Source organism: Heteronotia binoei, chromosome 4, assembly GCF_032191835.1.
Source record: "Heteronotia binoei isolate CCM8104 ecotype False Entrance Well chromosome 4, APGP_CSIRO_Hbin_v1, whole genome shotgun sequence".
Taxonomy (NCBI): Eukaryota; Metazoa; Chordata; class Lepidosauria; order Squamata; family Gekkonidae; genus Heteronotia; species Heteronotia binoei.
The window spans coordinates 151,278,277-151,293,115 of NC_083226.1; the positions used below are offsets into that span (position 1 = coordinate 151,278,277).

At 42.5% G+C, this 14,839-nt stretch overlaps 1 protein-coding gene across 2 annotated transcripts in view; it reads left to right on the plus strand.

The window, feature by feature from the left end:
• Nucleotides 1-14,839, plus strand: part of HCN1 (hyperpolarization activated cyclic nucleotide gated potassium channel 1) — a 280,618-nt gene that overhangs the window by 39,169 nt on the left and 226,610 nt on the right. The window lies entirely within an intron of this gene.

Consider the following 14,839-nt stretch of genomic DNA (forward strand, 5'->3'; position numbering starts at 1 on the left):
AGTGGGCTGTGTTCTTTGCAAGAGCAGCCCCATGTTGGAAATGCTCTCTCTTGCAACTTTTCCTCTGCTCAACTTCCCAGCTTGATCATTCTTCAGTAAGAGAAGTGATAGGAACATTGTTTTAAGGTGAACCTTTGGTTCTTAACTTCAGCAAACTGCATTGCTAATGTGTACAGAGTGTGGTATTGGTACAGTTGTCATCTTGTTTCTTTGACTGATCCTTTTGGGTAGGAAAGGGAAGTGCTTCTTCTGATGAAAACTGCAAGTTAGTAGTGTGTGATTAAACACTACCATCGAGATAAGGTCCTCACATTCTCCATTGTTTCCAAAGGATTAAAGTCAAACCAGAGAATCTCTGCAGTGGAAACTGAAAGGGGGGGGCATTTTACCAGCCCAGCAGAACCAATGCAATGTACAGAGTACCCAGCAGTATTATTTTTGCAAGTGGCATTAATGACAATAGACAAGGTTTTGTAAAGGATTCAAAATGAGTGAGAATATTCACCTCAATGAGTAAGGACATTTACCCTGATTCCCTTATTTGACCTAAATGCAGTTATTCTTTCTGCATAAGACTCATTTGTACATACTGTTTTATTTGGTTGAGGACAGCAATGACTGTATCCTTTGTCACTCCCATTGTTCATACCACACACTCCTGCCCCCCCCCCAGTGGGGGGGTGGCTTTTCTGGTTTTTTATCACTATCTTTTAGCAGTTACTGCTAAAAGATAGTGATAAAAGCACTATCTTTTAGCAGTTACACAGCCCACTAACACGCCGGCTGCGGAGGGGGCGGCGTGCTTCCTCCGTGCCTGTCTGCCTGGCTCCAGCTCTGATGCTTAAAGCAAGCGCCAGGATCGGAGGGCGGAGGGAGCGATCTTGGCGCTTGCTGTAAGCGTCAGAGCTGGAGCCAGGCAGACAGGCACGGAGGAAGCACGCTGCCCCCTCCGCAGCTGGTGTTCACGAAGCGCTGGGTTTGCAGTGGGGGCAGCATGGAGCGATCCCAGCGCTTGCTGGAAGCAGAGCTGGAGCCAGGCAGGCAGGCGCGGGGGAAGCGCCGGGATCGGAGGCGGAGGCAGCAGATCACCCCCCCCCAGAGGAAGGTACGTCCTATCATCCCTTCGCTCCATAAGACGCACACACTTTCCCCCCACTTTCTGGGGGGGGGGGGGAAGTGCGTCTTATGGTCCGAAAAATACGGTAAATCATATTATAATTACATTGTATTAACATTTATGTTGTACACTGTTCTGAGTCCTTCCTTGGCAGGGGAAGTCAGTCTAAAATAGAATGATTGAATGAATGTAGTTTAGAGTCATCAGTATTGATGAACATTTTGGAGAGAGTTGGCATTAGATGATATATGCTGTTTCCAGTGGTGTACCAAAGGCGGGTTGGGTGTGTGTGTTCTGCCATAGACTCAGCTTTAAGAAGGCCTTTGAAGGGGGCCCTCAAAGCCAGTGTCATACTGTGTCCCTCTGAACATCTTTCCTTTTATTTTTAAAATGCAATTCTATCTGAAGCCACTAGGGGCACAAAGAATTCTGAGCATAGCAAAACGTACTCTAGGACTGGCTAAACTTCCCCTGTTCCAAACTTGCTTGACATATTGTACAACCAAGCTGATAGCTGTTACAGTAATTGCCACCTTGCAGGTCATTTTCTCCAATAGTCTAGCCTTTTTCTTTTCCTTTCCTTGCACCAGGTTCAGCCACATCTTGCAAAGCAGTAGTTAAGGTGTTGCAGCAACATAAAACAACCTTTCCATCTCTTAATTTATCTCCCTCTTTTCCACACTTTTCTCATTCATTTCTGTCTCCCTTCACCTAATTTCTACCCCCCCCACCCTCCTTATTTTTAATTTTTGGTATCAAGACCTTCTCATCCCTCTTCTTGGTGACAGAATGTGTTTAAGAGCAGTATAGTAGCTAAATTTTGTTAATATTACAAAAAGAAGGCACTGGTTCTCCTGGGCTTCCAATTCTCCTTGCTTGGATTGTGATTCTGTGCTTGACATCAGTCCTGTTGAACTGGCATTGTCACAATGGCAGTGGGTTCTGCTGCTGGGCACCCTGTAATTGCACTGCTACATTAATAAATAATAAATTTAATAATACAAATTAAATTAAATAATTAAATAAACAATTTAATAAATAATTAATTTAATAATAAATAATAATACTGCTGGGTACTCTGTACATTGCATTGGTTCTGCTGGGCTGGCAAAATGCTCCCCTTTCAGTTTCCACTGCAGAGATTCTCTGGTTTGACTTCAATCCTTTGGAAACAATGGAGAATGTGAGGACCTTATCTTGATGGTAGTGTTTCTTAACATGTAATCTGGTGAAGCTTGCAATCACTATTGTGATCACTATTTTGTGATGCTTTGGCTAGAAATTTGACTAGTAAAAGTTAGTACAAAAAAAAAGACTCCTAGTTTTTAAAAATTCCTTGTAGATGTTTGGGATGGTCAGCTCTTGGGCTTCAAAATGGAGAACAGGAGCCCTCTCAAGTTCCTGCTCAGAACATGAGTAATGTGATGGAATTGTATTTTTATTTTGCTGTTAAGACACAGCTGATTTATAGCAATCCTGTACAGTTTTCAAGGCAAAATATATTTGGAGGTGATTTGCCAATTGCCCACTTCCAATGTCCTGGGGCTATCCAGGTGAGGGCTAGACTGAAAATAATGTGACTGGCCCAAGGTCACCCAGCAGGCTTTTATGGCATGAGTGGGGATTTGAACCTGGATTTCCCATATCCTAATCTGACACTTTAATCACTGTACCGTACTGAGTCTTGTGATGGAATAGCATGTTGGAATTTGATTTTTTTTTTGCTGGCATGACTATATATACAAAGCTAAATAAAAGGAAATTTTCACTGTGTTTCTTTTCTGTCCATTATTATTATTTCTTTTATTTCATTATTATTACTGAAAATAATTTTTTTTCAAATTGAGGAGGGCCCTGACCTGGATAAGCCCAGCCTAGCCTGATCTCATCAGATCCCAGAGCTGATGCAGAGGCAGGCAATGGCAAACCACCTCTTAATGTCTCTTGCCCTGAAAATGCCATAAATCAGCCACGACTTGACAAGGAAGGGAGGGAGGGAGAGAGAGAGAGGGAGAGGGAGGGAGGGAGGGAGAGAGAGAGAGAGAGAGAGAGAAATTATCCATCCCAGGCACCAGATAGACTAGGTATGCTAGTGGCTATTTCACTGCTAGTTTTTTCTGTCTCTTTCTAGCTCTCTTTCTCAAAATCTTCTGTTCTTACTCTTTGCTACCTTGTGTTCTTTGGGACAGACTGGTAATTAAAAAGTTTATAAATAAATGATAGCTGTTTTGAGATTAGCACACTGGGGAAGCAGAGATGGTTCAGCGGAATTTAACTGGAATGAATGTGTATTGGCTGGGATCTAAAAAAAATATTTAACTACTTCTGTGTTCCTCAGAGGCCTCTGGGCTTTTGTTTCCTGAACTGTTTTATTTATGGTATGCTTTATATTGTTTTTATTGCAGTGTTTTTATATTTGTGGCCTGTCTTGAATCTCACCAAGAAAGGTAGTCTGTAGAGAAAGTAGTAGTACAAACTTCACTTTTGAGACCAAGGTGACTTTCACAAACAGGTTGTGATGTGTCTGGTGGCACCTTTAAGACCAACTAAGTTTAATTCTGAGTATAAGTTTTCATGTACATGCACAGTTTTTGAGATACATTGAAACAAGACTTTTGAGCCATTACATTAGGTGTGTGTATTGGAGGGGGGGCATTAGTTGCCAGGAAGGGCTAATCAGAGTCAAGATGCATAAGTAACTGAGTGATTGTAGCTAAAATTGGATTAAAGCAGTTGGCAAGACCTATGAATGGCAGCAAATTAGCATACAGATAATAAAAGTGCTAACAAGCAGATGTGAGAGCTAAGTTTGAGTCCAGTAGACCCTTTAAGACCAACAAAGTTTATTTCTAGATAACAGTGAGAACTGAGTGACTTAGTGCGTGAACTAAAACTTTGTTCTGTTGCTTCAGACCAACATGACTACCTACCTGAATCTAGGTTGCGATGTGACACTATATGTAGTGTTCAAAGAAGAAAGTAAAAAATGTCATTGGATATTCCAAAAACATTTTGGCATGATGTAAATCTACAAGCCTTGTCACAGTTAATTGGAAGTAAGCACTATGGAATATACTGAGTGTGTTTGGGGTCGGAGTCAGCAGTAAAAGCTGAGCTGGAGCAGGGAGCAGCAGTGCAGGTTCCACAGGCCAGCCTGAAGCTGGCAGTAGTGGCATCATTTTTGCCCCAGTCTGTGCAGGCAAGCCACAGGAAAGGGAGGGGGCTCGCAAGACCAGCAGAGTTGGGGAGGGATCCACGGAGTCTGCAGCCAGAAGCCCCAGTGCCTGGACTCTCCAAAAGCCCCTTTTGCATGGCACAAAGAGGCAGGGTAGGAAGGACTCTGCCAATTCTTGTGCCTGGGCCCCAGTGACGGGGAAGGGAGGAACCTGCCAGCAGCTCAGGATGACCAAACCGGCTGACGGAGGGCCAGGCCCGAGGGATGCTGAGGGGATGGTGGTGGGACACTGAAGGAAGCCCATCAGGGACCCAACCACTCGTGACACCACAGGCAGGAGCAATGGAGGGAGGAGGCCAATCACTCTGGAGAGTGGTTGGTACCCGCTGGTGAGAGGAAAATAAAAGGAGGCTCCTACTGACAGGCCAGGGAGGAGAAAGGCTGCTGGAATCCAGGCTGCAAGAAAGAGCCAGACATCTGGGAGGAGGAGAGACAAGGTGTGTTAAACCCCCTCCCCTCCCATTCTGAAGCCTAAGGCACAACAGTAAAGGGTGGCAACATCCTGAGGGGAAGGCTGGGTGTGACAGAGTCTTACTTCAGAGTAAACTTCATAAGATTTGAAAAAGAAATAAGTGCTTTGGGGTCAGTTGACCTTCATTTGTCCTATCTGTATCCATGTTTTCTGTCAAGGAGTTTAGGATGTCATATGGAGGGTTCTCGCTTTATTCCCACAAAATCCTGTGAAGTATGCCATACTGATAGATAGTGACTTGCCAGAGGGTTGTCATGGTTGATGAAGTTTTCTGCATTTGTACACAAAACAAGACCTTTTCAGAGATTCTGAGAATATATAGGGAATGAGAACAGGGGAAGAATGGATTTGTCATGGCAAACTCTGACTTGACCTATTGTCATTGATTTCTATATCTATGGCAATTGGGAGCGCTGTTTTTTTCCCCTTTAGGATTCCAGCATATACAGACTCAAGGCTTTTTTTGAGCAGGAATGCACAGGAACTCAGTTCCAGCTGGTTTGGCATCAGGGGTGTGGCCTAATATGCAAATGAGTTCCTTCTGGGCATTTTCTACAAAAAAGCCCTGTATAAAACAATGGTGACATCAGGAGATGTGCCCTAATATGCAAATGAGTTCTTGCTGGGCTTTTTCTACAAACAAGGTCCTGTACAGACTTACCTCTACATGAGTATACTCTTATATGCTTGGGGTATATTCATATATTCCATTTGAAAAGGCATAGATCCATGATGGATATTTCTGTTGCAATTTCACTCTTCCTCGGTCCCTCTAATTTTTAATATATGCTTAGAATGTCTGAAAAGAACTACTGTCTCCACTTATTGAACACACTGCAGTAGATATAGGGAGGCCAAGTGTTTTGCTATAGGTATAGGAAGGCCAAGTGTCTTTCTGTAGTAGGAGATTTCCAGTCCTGGATCCACCATTCTCTCTAAGCTGAGTTAGTGTGAGCTCGCTCACAGATTTTTTAGCCTCCGGCTCACACATTTTTGTCTTAGCTCAGAAAAAATGGCCCAGAGCAAACTCATTTATGCAGTAGCTCACAACAACAACAACAACAACAACAACAACAACAACAACAACAATAATAATAATAATAATAATAATAAATTTATTTTTGTATCCCGCCCTCCCCCGCCAGAGGCGGGCTCAGGGCGGCTCACAGACATGGAATTCCATGATTCAAGTAAAACAATGTAAACAACAGTTTTAAATATAATCAATTACATAATAAACTATTTAAAATAGATAAAATAGGTGCTATAATAATAATAATATAATAATTTTTTATTTCTATCCCGCCCTCCCCGCCGGGGCAGGCTCAGGGCGGCTCACAACATAAAACACACATTACATCAATTATACTTATAAAATAGTTAAAACAATTACAATTATTAAAATTAACATAACAGTATGGCGTTAAAACAGGTTTCAATAAATTTCAGAAGTAAAAACATTTCAGGAATAAAAGCATTTCTAGCAGCATATCTAGATTTGTCACAGTTTTTCGCTAGTTGAAGGCCATCTTGAAAAGGTGGGTCTTACAGGCCCTACGGAATCCCTCTAAACATCGTAGGGCCCTCACCTCCTCAGGGAGTTGGTTCCACAGTAATGGAGCAGTAATAGAGAAGGCCCGGTCCTGGGTGGCTTTCAGTCTGGCCTCCCTTGGCCCAGGGATATTCAACTGGTTTTTCCCAGATGACCTCATATGGGGCTCATATGGGGAGAGACGGTCCCTTAGGTAGGTAGGTCCTCGGCCATATAGGGCTTTAAAGGTAATAACCAGCACCTTGTAGCGAACTCGGTATGCCACTGGCAACCAGTGCAGTCCGCGCAGCCCCGGCTGTATGTGCTCCCACCTTGGGAGCCCCAACAACAGCCTAGCCGCCGCGTTCTGCACCAGCTGTAGCCGCCGAATTCGGCACAAGGGCAGCCCCATGTAGAGGGCGTTGCAGTAGTCCAGTCTCGAGGTGACCGTAGCATGGATCACTGTTGCTAGGTCGCGGCGCTCTAGGAAGGGGGCCAACTGCTTCGCCCGACGAAGATGAAAGAACGCGGACTTGGCAGCGGCCGCTATCTGTGCCTCCATTGATAATGAAGGCTCCAGAAGAACCCCCAGGCTCTTGACCTTGTGTGCCGCTTTAAGCTGCACACCGTCAAGGACTGGCAAGGGGATTTCCCCTCCCAGGGCACCGCGACCCAAGCACAGGACCTCTGTCTTCATTGGATTCAACTTCAGCCCACTCAGTCTGAGCCAGCCTGCCACGGCTTGCAATGCTAGGTCCAGGCTTTCTGGGACGGAGCCAGGCCGGCCATCCATTAGCAGGTAGAGTTGGGTGTCATCAGCATATTGATGGCACCCAAGTCCAAACCTCTGGGCAATCTGGGCAAGGGGGCGCATATAGATGTTAAATAACATCGGGGAGAGAACTGCCCCTTGTGGGACCCCACATACTTGTGGGTGCCTCCGGGACCGTCCCCCCCCAATGGCCACCCTTTGTCCCCGTCCTTCGAGGAAGGAGGAAAGCCACTGTAAGGCCAATCCCCCAATCCCCGTGTCGGCGAGCCGGCGGGCCAGTAACTGATGATCGACCGTATCAAATGCGGCCGACAGATCCAACAATATCAGCACAGCCACGCCGCCTCGATCCAGATGCCGCTGGAGGTCATCCACCAAGGCGACCAGCACTGTCTCCGTCCCATAACCCGGACGGAAGCCGGACTGGTGAGGGTCTAAGGCGGAAGTGTCATCCAAAAAACTCTGCAACTGTAACGCCACTGCCCTCTCTATAACCTTACCTAAAAATGGTAGGTTCGAGACCGGCCGGTAATTTGCCAATTCGGCCGGGTCTGCTGTACTCTTTTTCAGGAGAGGGCGGACCATGGCCTCTTTCAAAGATGTTGGAAATTGCCCTTCCAAGAGGGATCTATTTATGATATCCCGTATAGGATATCTAAGCTCCCTCTGGCAGGATTTGATTAGCCAGGAGGGGCATGGGTCAAGGTTGCAAGTTGTAGGGCGTACAGTTGAGAGAACTTCGTCGACTTCCCCAAGACTAAGCGCGTCGAAGTGATCCAAGATAACACCAGAAGACAGGCACGGAGCCCCGGGTTCATCTACTGCATTCAATGTGGCAGGAAAGTCCTGGCGGAGTGACGAGATTTTATCTGCAAAAACAACTTCAGTGACTAGGGCTGCCAAGTCCAGTTCAAGAAATATCTGGGGACTTTGGGGGTGGAGCCAGGAGACATTGGGGGTGAAGCCAGTAGCAAGGTTGTGACCAGCATAATTGAACTCCAAGGAAGTTCTGGCCATCACATTTAAAGGGACAGCACACCTTTTTAAATGCCTTCCTTCCATAGGAAATAATGGATAGGGGCACCTTCTTTTGGGGCTCATAGAATTGGACCCCGTGGTCCAATCATTTTGAAACTTGGGGCATGTTTTGGGGAGAGGCACTAGATGCCATACTAAAACTTTGGTGCCTCTACCTCAAAAACAGCCCCTCCCAGAGCCCCCAATACCCATGGATTAATTCCCCATTATTCTTTATGGGAATCCTTCTCCATAGGAAAAAATTGCCCAGTAGACATTTCCCTTCCTCCCCCTCGCTGCTTTCTGATGACCCTAAAGGGGGGGGGGCGCCAAACCTGGGGATTGGCAACCCTCTCTTTCACACACACACACACTTACTGGGTCTGGTTCCTCCACAACGACATCTGAAAAGAACAGGGGCTACACTGCTCTCTCTCTCTCTCACACACACACACTCACACACACACACACTTAGTTGCTCTGAAACGAAAGCAAAACAACCAAGGGACTGCATTGCTGACCCTTCTCATGAAGTACTTTCTGCTCAACTTTAAAGGCACACAGACACACACACATTTTGAAATGGACCTGTTTGCAGGTTTCTAAACATGCCGGAGATCTAGAGCTGCATGGTGGCTATGGGGGCGGGGCTTCCCCCACCAGCCAGTTGTAAAAACGGGGGATCCCCTGCTGGGACCTGTAAAACCGGGGGATCCCCTGCTGGGACCTGCGGATTGGAAAGCCTATTAGTTCCAGTAGCTCACAAAGTAGAATTGTTGCTCACAAGACTCTGCAGCTTAGAGGGAGTATAGCCTGGATCTCTAATTTCCTGCCATGGGGTAACGGCAATGTTGTGGGGGGGGGGCGCTTAGGGGTATCTGGCATCACTTCTGATGCACTCTTATTTGCTGTTAGCTACATACTACATTGCAAATATGTTTTCCTTGAACCAAGAGAGAAAGACATATGATTGAAGCATTGTTCAAAATACATTTACATGTCCAGGGCAGAAGGCAGGCCTAAGATTCAATGGGAGCTCACAGGAGCAGAGCTCCTGAACCTTTCAGAGAGTCCACCTACTCATTCTGAGAGTTCCACCTCCTTGTTCATTGAATAGTATGTGCAGTTGCATAACAATCCCTGGATGAGCTCCACATCCTATTTTTCTACAAAATAACCCCTGGCAGAAGATATTTAAAATGAGGCCTCTGTACCATATATCTGCCTTGAGTAACAGAGATTCATTATAAAACAGTTTCCAGTTGGTCTTAATTTTAGTGTTGTATTATCTGGAACCAATGTGCAGTAAATGCATTTGACCACTGAGGAAGGCCAAATTGACTGAAATGCGTATGGTCTTGGTCACATAGGGTTTATGCTTGATGCAGTTATATGATTTTATCCTGATTTGAGGCTGCTGTTTGGGCCTACATCTGTGTTTATCTGTTTTATAATACATACATGTATTTTTGTATAGTTAACAATATTTATGTTGCATGTTTATAACTGATATCAATAGGCCCTTAAATTTGTGGCATTTAGCCTTTTGGTTCGTAATTTGTTTTGTATTAAGTCCCCCCCCTTTTGTTCTTTGTTGCAAAAGATGAAATGATATCATAGTGTTTGTGTGATACTCTAGGAGTCACCCAAAACTGTATGGTTAATCCATAGAATTTTGGGTGACTGCTACATAGAATTTTGAGTGACGCTGAGCCTGTATCGTAGGGAAATTGAAGAAATACTGTCACCATTGAAATTATATGACATCAAAGAGACTAGCACCAAATTTTTTTGACTGTTTTAATTATCGAATGAATAATTTTATAATATGTATGGTTTAAATTGTTTGTTGTGGTTTTATGCTGTGAGCCACCCTGAGTCGTCTTTGGCAGGGAGGGTGGGATATAAATTAAAAAAAAAAATACACAGTCACCCCAATTTGATAATGCCACTTTTGGTTTTGCACCAGAATTGCCATTGCATGTTGATGTAGTGCCAAATTGCTCATTCCCATCCACAAATTCTCCCTCCAGCTAGGACCAGCAAACCTAAATAGGTATATCAGGATGGTTCCAGTAAAACTCCATTTTTTAAAAAAATGAATATTTCCAAGGTTTATTGTATGAGGATATTATGAGACATTCTGTAGTGATGAAAACAATCTTTAAAACAGTTGGGTAAAGAATGATGGAAATGATATTGTTTAATATTTTCCACAAGGTCTTAGTTATTTTCCTTCCCCTTCCTCTTCATTCCTTCTACTTGTAATCTATCATAAATTCCAAGGTAGTAAGCAGAACAGCCTTGAATTAAAGGTCTTATTTTCAAAATATGAACTGTTAGCAATAAATACAGCTGTAGCCTTCAGGATATTGAGCATAAATTGGAAATGGCATTGGGAACATTAATTGATGTTAGCAATTCAATCAAATGACAGGCTGACAAAGGAAATGAAAGTAAAAGGCATTTAAATCATGATGCAGTGGAGAATTTGGCAGAATTTGTATGTAATGATTTGACACTTGGGCATCAGACCATCACCTGTTTGTTGGCATTATGTAAAAGGTGACAATTTGACCAAAACCTTTTAGGGAAGAAACTGAAAATTTGACTAGAATTTTATTATTCTTAAAGGTTTTGATACGAGACAATCACTAATAGGTGATTTTGTTTTATTTATAGAACTCCTTTATCTCACAATTTTCTTGTTACAACCTTCCCCAGACAACCAAATATCTGTGTAAGCCTGTTACCACTATAAAATCCAGATGAGGTACTCCTAGAGTTCAGAGATAGTAATCTCTGAAAGTTCTTCCTTGCTGCCTCAGAAACCAAAGCAAATAGACCTCTTTACTGATAACCTTCCTGTTCTCGTTTTTGGAGGGAATTTACCCCTACCAGTTTCACCAAACTTACTAATGTAGGGTTGCCAGGTCCTATGCTCTTGCAAAAAAAAAAATGTTTGGAAATCAGTTGTTGTAATAGTGGGGGATCTCCAAGCCCTATCTGGAGTTTGATTACTCTAGTTTTATCCCACTTACCTTTCTAGAAATGCAGGATGAGTTCAAGGGTTTTGTGTTTTTGTTTTGCATGGCTGAGTTGGAAGTTAGACCTTTGATTTTAGTTGTAGTCCAGCCGCAACATCTTACTGGCTTTCCTTTGCATACCCAACATTCTTCTTCACATTCAATTCTAATCTAAACCTGACAGTCTTTCACAAATTAATTTGTCTTAATAGGTGGGCAGAGACTGCCCTTGGTGTGAAAACCATCTACTGCAACACTTACTGAATTGGCTAATCTATTACCAAGTCTTGCACAGTTATAAGTCCTTTGTTCTGATTTAGTGGTATGTATAGTATATAGATTCTGGGTCTTATTTTGAAAATTAGTGGCCGGAACACCCATATCAGTTTCAGGGTTCTACCTATATGCTATGAAAAAACTGCGGCAGCCCAATGTTATTTTCTCTGGAAGAAACCATGAATGTGTCATTCCAGAAGATTATGATTCTTTGTAGATTATGAGTCAAGCTTCTTAACTATATATCTCATTTGCTATCATCTTCACTAAGGTTGGTGACCTCCAGATGGCAGCTGGAGATCTCCCACTATTACAGTTGATCTCCAGATGACCAAGATCAGTTTCCCTGGAGAAAATGAGTGGATTCTGTGGCGTTATACCTGGCTGAGGTCCCTCCCCTCCATAAACCCACCCTCCTCAGGTTCCACCCTCTGGAAAATTTCTAAGTATTTCTCAGCCAAGACCTGGCAGACCTATTCATTACTCTTTTAGCACCTCTCCACAATACTGAGCACCCTTTTAACTGAAGATTGCATTAGATGAACCAAGACATTTTATACATCAAAAGTACATGTTCTGTCATTTCTCTAGTGCAACAAACTGTTGACATTTTCGTTGATCTAGCCATTACAGCCCCAGATCTTTTAATGTTTCAGAACAAAACTAGATAATAATTTTGTTATGACTTGAGTTGGGGTTTGAACTGATGTTCCCAAATGTGTTGGAGCCTGACTCAGCTCAGGAGTGCAGTCTGGAAGGAGGAAGATCTTCTGCTTTCCCTACCATTTCATTTTTGGGAGCCAAAAATGGCCATGGGGACCCCTGTTTGCTCTACATGCTTAGTGCTTTGCATGGTTAGTGCATGTAGAATCCCATAGTTTATTTATTAAAACATTTATATCCTGCATTTCCACTTAGTTCACGATTGGGTAAATAGTGTCTCAGCTGTTTCATTTTAAGAAAACAATGCGGAAAGGAAATCTGAAACTCCTTTTCCTCTTACACCACATACCTAAGCTGAATCAGACATTGGCATGTTTGGGGATATTAGTTCTCTGTTGTAATGTCTGCATGCAAATCAAGTCAGGGATCCCTAACTCAAATTGGGGCCAATATATCATGTAGTTTGCCTCTCAGCTTCAGCCAGTTCCATCAGCATATATTTAAATTTAGGATTTTTTGTTCCCAGACTTAACAATGTTGTACTTCAGTTACCCACAAACACAATTTACAGATTCCCTCTGAGTGGTCTTCACAATCTGCCTTGCTTTTCACCATCCTCAGTAATTGGGTATCCTCTGCAAATCTGGCCACTATAATGCACATTCTCAATTCTGAATTCCCATGTATGAACAAATTAAGTAACAATGGTCCCAATACCATTCCTTGTTCATAAACTAGTATAATTTCAGATGTCTTTTTAGTAACTAAAAAAAATTCTATCATGAAATCTGTGGGTTTTCTTCTGTTCTTTTTGTGTGTGTGTTGTATGCTACCTTTAATCAGCCAAGTTTGGTTTATCTAATATGAAATAAACCTTTTCTCAAAATTTCTGTTTGTGGTTACAGATTACACATCATTTATTGGCAACTGGTAGTTAAACAGTGCGCCCAGAAAAGAAAACCTCATCAGTCTAAATCACATAAAGACCTGTATCTAAAGGTGCACAAGAAATCATCTTGTTATTAGGGTTTGTAGAATCTTTCGGGATCAAGTGCCATGTTCTACTGGAGAAAGTTTTCCTTCCAGACATTTCGTTCTCAGCTGAGAACGAAACGTCTGGAAGGAAAACTTTCTCCAGTAGAACACGGCACTTGATCCCGAAAGATTCTACAAACCCTAATGATGTTACCAGCCGTGAAAACCTGAAATCTTTGATAATCATCTTGTTCTTGGAAAGTCTGTTTGATTGGAAACTGAAATGCTGATTTTTAATGCCAAGTGTAATGTTAGCATACTGGATAACCTTTCTTGTGTCTGTCAGTTGTTCTTAATTAATGAGTTAGTACAGATTCTATAAAGACAATGATTAGTCTCAGGCTTTTCACTCATAATTCTTCCAAATATCTGATCTATTTATGTTCATAGCTTCAGCAAGATGCTTGTGTTGTAAAGTGCTAGTGTTCATCTCTCTAGCACAGTATGATCTGTATAATTCTTACTTGCATTACTATTTTGTGCCAATAAATTGCTCATCAAGGTTGAGGTATGGGAGTGGGGATATGAAAATCTGCAAATAGTGTAAGTGGGATGGGGGAGGCTCCTGCAATATTAAACAAAAGCCAACAAGTGGTTTCAGTTCACTTACCTCAGTCTTTGGTATTGAAATATGTTCTGCAGTTCATTCATGTCATTGCTGGAGTGCCATTTTGGTGCGTATTTAGGGAGGCAAAGGGATTCCAATAAAGGAGGAAGGGCAAGACTCACAGCAGTTAGCATACTCTGTAACAAAAAGAAATCTAGAGAGCATTGTGTTTACTTCCTATAGACTTCATAAAGAGCATTGTGTTTACCTCCTTTAGACTTCATAATAAGCTCAGTGCTTCTGATGAATAAATGGATGTTGTTTGAAATGGATAGGGGTGTGGAGTTATGTCTCTTGTCAATTGCTGGGGAGGCTTTCAGTTGGCCAAACTAATTCAGATCAGAGGTCAATTTCACCCATTTATCTAAAGCAGAATTTCATAAATGACAATTTGTCAGTTTTAAATGACCATGGAAGCACTCCTGCAACAAACTTTGAAGGTTGTGTCTTGATGCTACTTTTGTATAGACCAGTTGAGAACAGCAGTCGTGGAAACTAAGCTGCTTTCTTAAAAAAATTTTTTTTAAAGAATGTCATTGTATTTAAGCAATAGGATACAGTGTGCTCATTCTAAACATATTCAGTTAAATGGAGCATCTGGCTTTCACTGTCTGTGTTTATATAATACCACATCTGGCTTAAGCTTGATGTACAGCGAGGTCAAGCAATTTGTGTGAGATCTGACATTCTGTGAATCTTTACCCAGATTTCTCTCTGGACCTTCATCCTGATCCTTGACAGTTTCCTGGAACCTCTTAAAACACAAATCTTTCTGAAGCAATCTTAACAATATCTTATGGATGTTCTGTTTGCAAAATAAATATGGGCTTACCTAACATAAGGAATACTTCAGAAGACAAAATTGTTCCTACATTATATTTGACAAGTTGTAGACTGATGGAAACAGAAATTGGAGAGTCTCCCAAAGAGCTCCTTTTGGAAGCTCTCAAATCTTTCCCCTGTTATTCATCCCCAGAATCTGGTATTCAGACATGGACTACAACTGAATGTGGAGGGTCCTTTTTGCCACAGTAGCTAATTATTGCTCACAAGGAATCACAGGGAAGGGGAAATGATTGGGAAATCCT